The sequence below is a fragment of the Lactuca sativa genome, chromosome 1 (assembly GCF_002870075.4).
Source record: "Lactuca sativa cultivar Salinas chromosome 1, Lsat_Salinas_v11, whole genome shotgun sequence".
NCBI classification, from domain to species: Eukaryota; Viridiplantae; Streptophyta; class Magnoliopsida; order Asterales; family Asteraceae; genus Lactuca; species Lactuca sativa.
In genome coordinates, this window is record NC_056623.2 from 7,884,843 (window position 1) to 7,898,518 (window position 13,676).

Here is a 13,676-nt window from a genome sequence, read left to right on the forward strand (position 1 = left end):
GCTGTATTATAACCATAATGTATTGAAGGGAGAGCGTGATACTTGAGTATAGATCTATATTGGGACTGACAATCCTGCACCCTAAGTTGCATGCAACAGCTAGACCTGCAGGTCTGGGGTGACAAATTTCAAAACATTCTGATGCCCGAAGTACGTCGTAACAGGCTTACTATGTCAATTGCACGGTTATAATAACTCACATAAGGAAACAACGACACATATAGTTTACAAGAATTCTTACATTCAAATGGGTTTTATTTATTTAAACCTGCACTTACTATCATAAGTATGGAAGATACTTGTACATTTCGGTCTTTGAGCTTTAAGACTACAAATCATTCTATAAGGAAAATATTGGATTTTTCTTGAACATACATTACATTTACAAAGAAAGAAGTTCTAATTATGTACTACTGCAATATACTATTTCCAAGAACAAACATTTACTCTTGTCGGTCTTAGGGTAGTTAAGACTACATTTCGTCTAGAATGGTTAGATTCCATCCATAATTGCTACATGTATATATATAAAATTTAGACACGATCGACTTGGAAATAGCTGGGTCCGCCTTAGATCCTGTTCTTTGTTTGGTTGTGGGCTTAGGGTAGACCCATTATATTCGACGGTTTATTCGATCTTGATTTTTTTATAACTTTTATACACTTGGGGATTTTAGAAGGAAGCTATAGGTTTTTCTAGGAGTACACTATTTTATGACACAAAAACTTACATATCTAGAGTAACTTTTACCCGGGAGCTTGCATACATAAGGGTTGTATCATCATAAAACTACATTGCACTGTTTCAAGTACATAACAACTTTCAATTTGGAAATCATTCATCCAAATGGTTTTTATATAGATTAAAAATCTACGTAATATTACCACTTAAGAATACGATAATATTTATACATTTTGGTCCGAAGGATTAAGACTACATTCCATTTTACTAAGAAAATATAGGATTTTCTGGAGGAGCATACGAACATTTTCAAGGAACAAAGAACTTATTTTCTAAAACAAAATGCTTATGAGCTCACCAACTTAAATGTTGATACACTTTCAAAATTACTTGTATTCTTAGGAAACCAGTAGGCAGGTACACACATAGGTTTTCAAAAAGATGGAGCATAATAGCTTGTAGTCTTAGTTTTTACTATATACATTTGGAGTCATTCAAGCTATGTTTCGAATACAATGTAAACACTATATTATCAATACAATGGTTGTTGTTACTTTAATTACTATTATTCAACTGTGATGATATTGTACATGGCACGCTCATGCACTACGTTGCTGGGCGTACTAAGTCGTACGTGGGGCGTGAAAAAACCCTAATCTTAGGGCATGTACCCTATTTAAGCTCTTTTTTAGCTTTCAGACCTCACTCTTATCAGCCCCCACTACCTCCAAACGTCCCTAAAAACCCTAAGTTGCCATTAGAAGTTATCCTTGAGCTTGAGGTGTCAAAAGTAACCCTTTTTGGTGTGTTTTCAAGGAAAAGAAGGTGGTGAACAAGTCTTGGTCGTGGTTGAGCTTCTAGATCCTACATCTACATCACCTTGAGAAGCTTTTGGAGTGTGAGATTTACGAATCGGTAGCCAAGTAGTATTATTTACTTGCAGCATGAGGTGAGTCTTTTTCACTATATCAATGGGTCGAAGGCACCAATGCCGACCCATTACTTGTCATGTGAATTGATAGTTGATTATGTATTAATTGTTTGAAGACCCCAAGGGTAGCCTGTGACACTCATATGAAGACCATGGGGGTAGCCCATGACACTTAGATATCAGACCATGGGGGTAGCCCATGGCATTCCAGGTAAAGACCATGGGGGTAACCCATAGCATTCGAGGTAAAGACCATGGGGGTAGCCCATGACAATATGTATGTAACATGGTATTCCATGGTTGTATGTTATTTGATACTTTGGGAACTCACTAAGCTTTTGCTTACAGTTTATTTGGGTGTTTTCAGGTACTTCTGGTACTAAAGGGAAGATCCCGGCTTAATGACGCAACATTCGTTCTCGAACAATGCATTTATTGATATCGATACTCTAATATTTTTACATGATATGATGAAATGAATTTTTGGGAACAAATTATGATTGTAATATCCTATTTTAAAAATGAAAAATTTTATCTGATTTTCGGGCTGTTACATCTCTCACGTTTCTATCTCTTCTGCCATATATGTGACTGATTCCTCTGTTGCCTCCCGTCTTCTAGGGTTAGAATCAGTCCATCTCTCGTACTCCACATACAAATGCATCGACCATAGTCTAGGATTTGAATCAGTTTAAGGTTCACCGTCGATTTTCTTTTTTCTCACCCGCTCTCCAGAACCACTACCATGACACACACTCCTTTGTGCGTTCTCAGTTGTGAAATAGAAAATGAGGGATGAAAGATTAATGATAGTATGAAAATCGTGAGAAAGTGAAGGAATGTTGCCGATAGATAGAGCGATCCGAATAAAAGAAGAATGAAAGGTATTGGTGGTGACATCAGGTTGCTTCACAGGCCGACCAACGTCGGCTAGTCGGCAATGACGACGACGACCTGAGGTGGTGGTGGTTGAAGTGTTCCTCCATACTCATTAAAGTGAATGGTGGTGATAGCAGGTTACGATAATTTTTTTACCCCAAAATCATAAATTTTGCTTTATATCTGCAAACTATCAAGTCTTGGGAATTAGATACCTTATAGCCTTTCTCCAAATGTACAAAAATTGTATGCTTTTTTTGTTAATCTTTTACTCATCCATTTTCATACTATGTTTTTCATCTCCTTTGTTGTATGACATTTTTTATAATTTAGAAACCTTGTTGGATGTAGATATATTGTCACCCTTCCATGGTCCCTATCGCAAATGGTTGGCACCCTTCCATGGTCCATATCACAAATAGATTCTCTAGAATACTTGTGAGTAACTTTTTATATTTTAAAACATGAATTTTACTTTGGTTTTGTCGGTTATGTTTTCTTTTTTATTGTTGAACATCAATGTTGCCCACAAACTAATTAGTGGCCATTGCCTCACATGTTCTGGCAACTTTCATCTCTTCCGTTTATTTGCTTTTGATGTTTTACCCTAATTTTGAAAACATGCCCCCAAGGAGAATGAAGAAATAACTTATTTAGACAAAAAAGATAAAGAAGAATTCAAATGTGTACTAATCATTTTGTGTTCATACTCTTATTCTCTATTTGTTCTCAACGGGTATATGATGGTAGTTATCGACAACTAGTGGTGGGTGGTATGTTTTTCACTTTTACAATTAATTGTAAAAGACTCAATTTCATTAGGGATCAGACATAATCACTAAGCATATCTTATTAGCTTTATCTATATTTGCTTATAAACTATCATGCTTATATAAGGATGCCAACATCCATGCAATGTAATCGATAATTCTTTAAGGCATGTTACAGGATCCAGAAAATCAACTTTATCATAAATCATTTGAAGTGGCTGCAAAGGTATATATTCAATTATGTTTCACTTATTTTTTTAGTTAATTTATAAAATAATGTTTCATATTTTCACCAATTTATGCAACTAACATTATTAATAAAACAATGATTCACCTTTTTACCATATATATGGATGGGTTATTCTTGCTATGTTGATTGTGGTGTATACGCACTCAATTTGATTTGCAATTACAATAAAGACAAGCTGAAATGGATGTGTAATTAGTTGATTGCAAATAAGATAACATGAAATGAATATGCGAAAAACACAACTAGAAGAAAAAAATGGTGTTTATTTTGAGACATTTGAACAACCCACTTGGTAATTCGCCTAATAGTTCTTAGCTTTATGATTTTGTTAGACATTAATTTATTTGACTATTTTAATGTATTTGACAAATTTTCTTATAATGAATATTATTTTTTGTGGTTGAATATGAATATAATGTTAGGTCTAATGTATTGGGTTTTTTCTAGCATTTTGGGTAGAAAAAATCTGAATTTTGTTACAACTATTTAATTTTTTTAAAAATAAAATTCTTTTAGTGACGGATTTTCGACAGATAAATCTGTCACAACAAATTGGAAAAGTCGTAGGCAATTTGTAGTAAAATATTTTGTAGTCAATCCATATGAAATGATTATGTATTGAATTGATAGGTAATAATTCTGTAGAAAATCCGTAGATGATAATTTCGTAGGTGATCTGTAGTAAAAAAAGGTTACGTAGGTAGCCCATAGGTAAATGTAGCTGTAGGCAATCCGTAGGTAAATTACCATCGAAAATTTCCATAGGCAGTTTGTAGGAAACTTCGTAGGTAATCCATCACAACCAATTACCCACAAGCTATATTCCTAAGGAGCTGTTTCCATAGGCAATCTGTATGTAACCTGTTTTACCTACAGATTACCTCTGGAATCTTTTGTAGGTAATGTGCATTTTTCTAGTAGTGATATTGTTGTTAAGAAAAGACTAAACTGCAAATTTGGTCCCTGTGGTTAGCAAAAAAGTGTGGATAAGGTCCAAAATCTTTTCGACTTGCATGGATGGTCTAAAATCGAAGACATTTTGTGGTTTTGGTCCCTAATAAAGTTAAAATGACTACTTTACCCTTTTCATTTTTAATGTTTTTTTTTACATTTTTAATGTTTTTTTACTATTAGTCCTTTCAAATTTTTCAGGGACCAAAACCAAAAAAAGTTTTTGATTTTGGACCAATGGTGCAAGTCTAAAAGATTTTAGACTCTATCTACATTTTTTTGCTAACCACAAGGACCAAATTTGTAGTTTTGTCTTAAGAAAAAATCTTACTATAAAGGGTTGATAAAAGTCGTCACCATTGATAAGCAGGTTGTCTCCCCAATGGCGACATTGTCATGGGTTTCATCGCCATAGGTTTATGCATGTTGTTTAATGTCAAGATTTCGTTGCTACAGATGAGCCTCTCCCGTAATAAAACCTGTATAACAAAATTCCATCTCTATAATCATTTAAACTGATAAACATGAATTAAGCATCCACCTTGATGAGAAGTCATCAGAACATGCCTTTTTAATTTTTTTATTTAAATATATGGTAAAAAAACAATCATCAGTATATGTATTTATTACACACAAGCCTTCAGCCTAGCAGTAGGTATGACTCCCCCGCTTTTTCTTGAGTTGGGTTTGATACTGATTTGGTTTGGTTTGGTTTTTAATTTCATAATGCTTTTGGTTTTGAATTGTTTGGTTTTGACTTTGATTCTATATCATGTGATTGTTTTTTTGTTTCTGGTTTCATTTGATTTGGTGACAAAGATGACAAGTGGGGTTTGCCAAAGGTGAATGTGTCATTGGATCTAATCTATATCTATCTATCTATCTATATCTATATCTAACTATATCTATATCTATATCAATATATATTATAAAGCTAGCATTTTTCCTTGAACCTCATGTATTTTAAACTACCATGCATTTTTTTTTCTTTCACCACATTCATTTGAAACTCCCATGACTTTTTAATTTCTTTATAATAATAATTATAAGTTGGTTAATAAGGTTAAATAAATATCAAACCTAAAATATAATCATATATAAACTAGATTTCAATATTAAAATAATATCATTACTTCTACTTATAAAGTTATGTTTTTAACGATTAACATATTATACTTTATTTATTAGTTTTAATATATTGTTGGATGTAAATCATTATCATTTTAAAGATACAATTTTGGAACAATTTGTATAAAATACATAAATTATTAATTTAAATATAACATTGCAGGGTCAACTTAAATATAAATTTTAGTTTACCTTAAACAACCCAAAAAATATTTTGTAAATAGTTAAAATTGATAAATTGTAGTGTCTTTCTAATAATGATTATAATTTGGTTAATAAGATTTAATAAATATCAAACCTAAAGTGTAATTATAAATAAACTAAATTTTAATTTTAAAATAATATCTTTTCTTCTACTTATAAAGTTATATCTTTAACTTCTAACATATTATACTTAACTTATTATATTTAAAATGTTGTTGTATGTAAACAATTATCAGTTTAAAGCTACAATTTTTTAACAGTTTAGACAAAATACTTAAATTGTTAATTTAAATATAATATTATAGTGTCAACTTAAATATAAATTTTAGTTCCACTTAAAAAAACAAAAGAATATCAATTTAACTAAAATTGAAATTTGTAATATCAATTTAACTAAAATTGAAATTTGTAATATCAATTTAACTAAATTGTAATATCAATTTAACTAAAATATTTTCTAAAGATATTTTTATAATTGTTTAAAGTTTTCAAATAAGTAGCTTAAAATAACTTACAATAACAATAGTTAAAAATAACTCTATATAAATAATTATATTGTTACATTTAAAATCAAAAACCAATGTTTCATGTTTTAAATAATTATAATGGTAAAATCTAAAACGTTAAGCAAATAAATTTTAAAAAATTAATTAACAATAACAACAACTATAAACAACATTAAACCATATATTATATTAAATTTTATTCGTGATACTACTAGAAAAACAACGTTTTACAATGCGCAATGTGTGTCGTAAAACGCTCAGACGATGCGCAAATGCGTGTCAAGGAAGACTCTGTCATAACGAGAGACGACACATTTTTGCGTGTCGTCTATTTACGACGCAAAATTACGACACACATTTACGACGCGCGTTTATGACACACATTGCGTGTCAAGGAAGGCCATGTCATAAAGAAAGATGGCACACATTTCCGTGTCGTAACCTTACGATGCGCGTTTAGGACATGCATTACGTATCATTAAAGCCCCTGTCATAAAAGAAGATGACACACATTTGCATGTCATAAAATTCAACAACCATTTACGATATACATTTACGACACATCTTTACGATATTCATTTACGCATAATACAAAAATATGGAAACAAAATATATACCAAAACAATTAGGGATGGCAAAAAAACCCGAACCCGACGGGGAAACCCGAAACCCGATCATTTCGGGTCGGGTAACGGGTCGTTATCGGGTTTTTTATCGGGTTTGGGGCAGGGAGTGGGTTATCCTCTCCCCGACCCGCCCCGCCCCGATTATATATATATATATATATATATATATATATATATATATATATATAATATGTTCAAAAAATTTTGCTGTTAATTGTACGTGTTAAAATATAAAATACTTATCGTGGACAAATTTTTTAGTTATTAACAATCTGGTGTCAATGATCATTTTTATGTGTTTTGACGTATTAAAAAAAACTTAAATCAAATAATTTTTAATATAACGTCCAATTTATTTTATTAAAGTGATGCATCATGTTTTTAATTTAAAAGAGTTGCTAGAACATATATATTTTATAAGACATTGGGGTACCCTAAAAGAGAATAAAGATTTCGTTATCAATTGTTTTAAACCCGATAAGATACCCGAAACCCGACGGGGAAACTCGAAACCCAATGGGGCGCCCCGATAAGAAACCCGAAAGTTATCGGGGTGGGTTTGGGAATCCATGCCCCACCCCGAACCCGCCCCGTTGCCGTTCCTAAAAACAATCAATTTCATCAAATAGCATCATGTCAAAAAATTGTAATACGTTGTTATTAAGGGGATCTGATTGTATATTGCTATTAAGAGGTTTTCCCTAACTATATAACCTAATACTACATTGCTATTAAGGAACACCTTCTTGTAACATGTATAGATGAGAGGGGGTAGAGTTAAGGATATGGTAACACAATAAAAGAAATAAAAAACAAAATAGCTCTAAACATACAAAATAATATTTAGTAAAGGTAAAATAGTTATTTATATCTTTACGGGTGTGAAATTCATTACATATGGTCTGAATAAAAATAAAGATAGTTAAGAAACGTACAATTACTCCAATCAATAGAGATTATTTATGTAATTCACTCTTAATTTTGATATGTTGATTGATAAGCTATTATCATTTTAATGCTACAACTTTTAAAATATCAATTTATTATACTTAATTACTTAAGTTAGATAATCTAAATTAAAAGTTGTTATATATAAATGACAAATTGAAAAAACGGTCCCTGTAGTTGGTAAAATTTATTTATTTTTGGTCTGAAACAAAATATTGGTGCACCATTGGTCCAATTTTAAATACCTTGTGCAATTTTGGTCCCTATGATTGATATTTTTGTGTGGTTTTGGTTCACACCCAACTTAAAAAGACGGATACGCCCTTATATTTCTTTTATTAATTTCCTTGTTAATTTCTTATTATTAAAAGAAAAAGAAATAACACCTACCCCACCCCTCGTACCCACCTTTACCCCCACTCACTTATATTCTCTCTCTCTCTCTCTCTCTCTCTCTCTCACACACACACACACACATAAAAACACCATCACCGGTCACCCTACCACCTACCGAACCGACCTCCACCTGCCGGACAACCATCTTTTCATTTCCAGATCTGCAAAACGAGACCGGTGTCATCATAACACCTCTCTTCCACTACCAACGTTCATCGTTGTCACCACCCTTCACCTCCACCGAGTCCGATACTGTCACCCCTTACCATCCATACCCGCACCGGCGACCATTATACCACCAGAACCAACCGAAAACCATAGCCTCGTCGGTAGAAGACCACTAACACCACCTGTGGGATCTGCCATGGAAAGCCCTAAAAATCCCACCTTCTTTCTCTCTCTGCTCTATCTTTGATTACCATCTATGAGACTGGAGGAGGTGGTGGCCTAACAATTGAGATTTGAGAATCGATAAATCCAACCCACCTTTCCATTTAAAACGAACCTTTCGATCAAGACCAAGTTCATCTCATTTATCTGAATCTAATCGTCAACGAAACCATTTTGATCACCAAATTGATGCAGTGAAATTCTTACCACTGAGATCGATAACAAATTGAAATCCATTAATCAAGATCTAAATGATTTAAACAAACATACATATCACAGATTCTAGAAAATGAAGAACACGATGGGAGGAAAAACAAAAATCTTAAAACTAGTATCCAATGTGTTTAATGCTCAAATAATAACCATCTCCAACCACCATCATATATCTTCTCTATTTTTTAGTAACCATCTATGTAAGAACAACAATGGTGAAGGAGAGGTTTTTCAAATTTGAGTTTTTCAGATATGAGGAGAGGTCTCATCGAGTTAAGGCCAATGAGATATGGAGGTAAGGGTAGGGAGATGAAGGTGGTTAGTAGCGGATGGTTGTAGCGAACGGTGATGGCTGGAAAATGGTGATGCCTGTGTCGACTTCTCCGTCATCACCGTTGTCCCTTTCTTCTACCGGCTCTATGGTGCAGAACGAAGTCATCACTGCTCCTTCCCCGATGTATGAACATATCCGTGGCGTCTGGTGGTGCTGGAGGATGGTGGTGGCAGTGGAGGTGTTCTTGAATGTGTTTTCTTGAAAGAGAGATGAAAGGTGAAGAAGATGAAATCTACCAAGAGAGAGAGAGAGAGAGAGAGAGAGAGAGAGAGAGAGAGAGAGAGAGAGAGAGAGAGAGAGAGAGAGCCATTCTCTAATTTTTAATTACTTAATATCATTAACATTTATATAAAAATAAGAAAAACAAATATAAAGGGTATAATTGTCTTTTTAAGTGGATAGGGACCAAAATCACTAAAAAGATCCAATTCTAGACCAATGGTGTACCGACATTTCGTTTTAAACAAAAAACATAAAATTTTGACAACCACACAGACTATTTTTGCAAATTTGTCTATATAAATTTTCAAGTGCAACCTATGATTACAAACTATTAAGATGATTATTTTCTAATAAATATCTTGTTTATCACACTAGTCACAATAATTATAATGCTTAATATCAAATTAGTTGAGAATTATTTTTATAGTCGATGACGATGGCATAGTTATTTGTAACAACTATTCAAGAAAACGCCTTAAAAAGGACAGACCATAAAAATTTTAGGGTTGGCGCAAAGCAAATTTCAAATCATCTATATTTCAACTATAGGGTGGGGGCAAAACAGATTTTGAACGTTCTATATTTCAATGGTCTTTTTCAGAGTGGGTTTAGACAATTATATTTGGGTTAATACCTTAAAAACCATTATTTATACATCCTCGTTTCGATTTAACCCCAAATTTATTTTTTGTTCTTCATTTGCCATTATATTTTAGAAAACGTTTCATTTTCGGACCCTTGACCGGTCATCAACAGGTAACGATGACGTGTCAGTTTTTGCATTTTTTTGTTTGCATTTGGCCCCAACATTTCCGTATAAGTTTGCATTTAACCCCAATATTTTTTGTTCCCCATTTGCCATTATTTTTTAGACAAAATTTCGTTTTAGCCATTGGTCAGTCACGAATAGATATTTTAAAACGTAAGAGTTGAAACTACGACTTCTCATTGAGGGTGAGGCGTGTTACCTAGTAAGCCAATAACTTTTTTTTTTTTTTTGTATTATCAGTGTTTGTTGTATTTAATCTACACATGTATTTTAAAATGAAGGAAAAATATTTAGTGTAAGTCTTGAGTCTGTAACATCTAATAAACAATATGACATGCTAATCTTTAAGCTAATCAAAATTGTTAATTCATTCGTAATTCATCTAAAAACAGTTGGTTATGTTTACCAACATATTTGTTAAGAAACCATATATTTCTAAAGAGTAAAAAATGTGCCTTCTCTTTAAGGGACGAGACGTGTTACATGTTTACATTAAATTCAATACAACAAACATTGATAATACAAAAAAAGAACCATTAACTTACCATCTAACACGTCTCGTCCCTTAAAGAGAAGACACATTTTTTACTCTTTAGAAATATATGGTTTCTTAACAAATATGTCGGTAAACATAACCAATTATTTTTAGATGAATTACGAATGAATTAACAATTTTGATTAGCTTAAAGATTAGCATGTCATATTGTTTATTAGATGTTACAGACTCAAGACTTACACTAGATATTTTTCCATCATTTTAAAATACATGTGTAGATTAAATACAACAAACACTGATAATATAAAAAAAAAGTTATTGGCTTACTAGGTAACACGCCTCACCCTCAATGAGAAGTCGTAGTTTCAACTCTTACGTTTTAAAATATCTATTCGTGACTGACCAATGGCTAAAACGAAATTTTGTCTAAAAAATAATGGCAAATGGGGAACAAAAAATATTGGGGTTAAACGCAAACTTATACGGAAATGTTGGGGTCAAATGCAAACAAAAAAAATGCAAAAACTGACACGTCATCATTACCTGTTGATGACCGGTCAAGGGTCTGAAAATGAAACGTTTTCTAAAATATAATGGCAAATGAAGAACAAAAAATAAATTTGGGGTTAAATCGAAACGAGGATGTATAAATAATGGTTTTTAAGGTATTAACCCATTATATTTCGATTGAATTTGTAACAAATTTATACTTGTTTTGATACTTGAAATTTATACTTATATATGCATGAAAGAAAAAAAAACAAACAAACAATAACAAAGAGAATTGTGTAGATAGGATGTAAGAATGTAAACAATGGAAGAATTTTTAGGAATATATTTCCCACATCGATGGTTACGAAGATATACCAAGAAGAGTTAGTGGGTTTTACAAAATAGAGGGAATAGTTGCTCTAAACACGGAGGCCTTTTTACATCTTAATAAATATTAAGCATTTTGTGATTTGTGATATTTGAAGGGTGCAAACTGACAACTTAATTTTTCAAATCAGAAAATATCAAACATATTTGGAACCTAGTGGAGGCATGTGCCCCCACCCCACGGTACGTGGAGCCCGCCTGACAAAATCCATTAAAATTGCAATGAAAAGTACCACCAAGTGGAGTAATCATGTTTGACGATACGATATGATGTCGATTTTTTTTTTAATAATATAAAAACGAATAAACGAGAAAAAGATCAACACAACACAATAATATAAAAATGGGATAATGACTTGAAAGGGTAACAAATTTTTGATTTTTTTCACATTTAGTCACTAAACTTTTTTTCGTTATCTATTTGTCATTGAACTATTGAAACTGTTCACATTTTACCCTTATGACTGGCTGTTATCGGTCATAAGGGTAAAATGTGAACAGTTTCAATAGTTTAATGACAAATAGATAACGAAAAAAAGTTTAGTGACTAAATATGAACAAAATCGAAAGTTCGTTTCCCTCTAAAAAGTTCAATGACTAAATGTGAACAAACTTCCTCTTTATTATGTTTTAGCAAATTATTTATTTTTGTTAAATTGTATCAACATTTGTTGATGAAGAAATCTATGAAATAAAAAAACCCTGAAAATATATTTTAAAAAAAAACAAAAAACCGAAACCGAAATAAAAAACCAATGGTTTGACATTTTCCAAAATAAAAAATCAAAATTTCCAATATGGTTTTGGTTTTACAAAAAAATTGAACCATTCTCATTGATGTGAATTATGACCATTGGTTTGACATGCGGAATTTGTGACATCCCATGAATACGTAGTTACAACATCGTTTGAACTCGTAATTCATAGTAAGGGGTTAGTATCATCGCATGAATACGTAGTTACAACATCGCCTGAACTCGTAATTCATCACCTACAGGTTATGGGTCTATTGGTGTTTCCACTGGGTTGTCTAGAATAGTCCGTGGTCACCATCTATACTCTGGTAGATGACTACATCACCACATTTCCGATTAAGGTTATGGTATCTCCTTTCATCCTATATCACCTATTCATCATCATCTATTTACCTAATTATCATCACATATCTCTCATCATTTTATTTCATTACACACCACCTATTTCATCTACCCATGTTTCATCCGCAACATATTTGTAGATATAAAATAAATATACCGTTTAAATCTTTTAAAACATGTATAAAATCGTTCATCCAACATAGACATCAAGTATTCAAATAATATGCACACATAACACGTAATTTATATAAAATACTTCATATCTATGTGTAAGATGAAAGTAACTATATACACCATAAAAATTCCATAAATGCTTCCTAACTTCAAACCTCAAGGTTTACTCTACTAAAGCTTCATATTCTCGGCTCTCTGGACCTAGAAGGGTCCAGATTCTTAACTTCAAACCCCAAGGTTTACTCTACTAAAGCTTCATATTCTCGGCTCTCTGGAACTAGAAGGGTCCATATCTATAACACAAACTTGCAAGAGGGGTTTGAGGCATTCAAAACCCCAAAGATGAAGTGATTCAAGCCCTAACCCCAAAATGGAATCTACACGATAGGGAAGGAAAGGGGTTCATTTTTGTACCTCATAATGAAGCTCCTTGCTTGAATAACTCTGAACAATAACCTTCCTTGGTCCCTCTTGCTGGAACTCTTCTCCTTTCTTGCAAAATCACACCAAAAAGCTCAAGATAGCTCTTCCTCTCACTATACATACTCAAGCTCGCTAGGGTTCTCACTTATGGGAAAGGTAGTCGCAGTTGAAGGCCATAAGTGCCTTTAAATATGGCTCGGGCCTAAAGATTTAGGGTTTCTACCAACAGCGCGGACTCGTCGAGTCGCCTCACCGACTCGTCGAGTCCATTCATTAATCCGAGTCATCAGTTGCGACCTTACTCGACGAGTTGAGGCGTCAACTTGTCGAGTCTCTCTTCTTAACTCAAGAGAAAAATACTTAAATTATGATACCTGGAAATCCGGATGCTACATTTTGTTTTTTTAT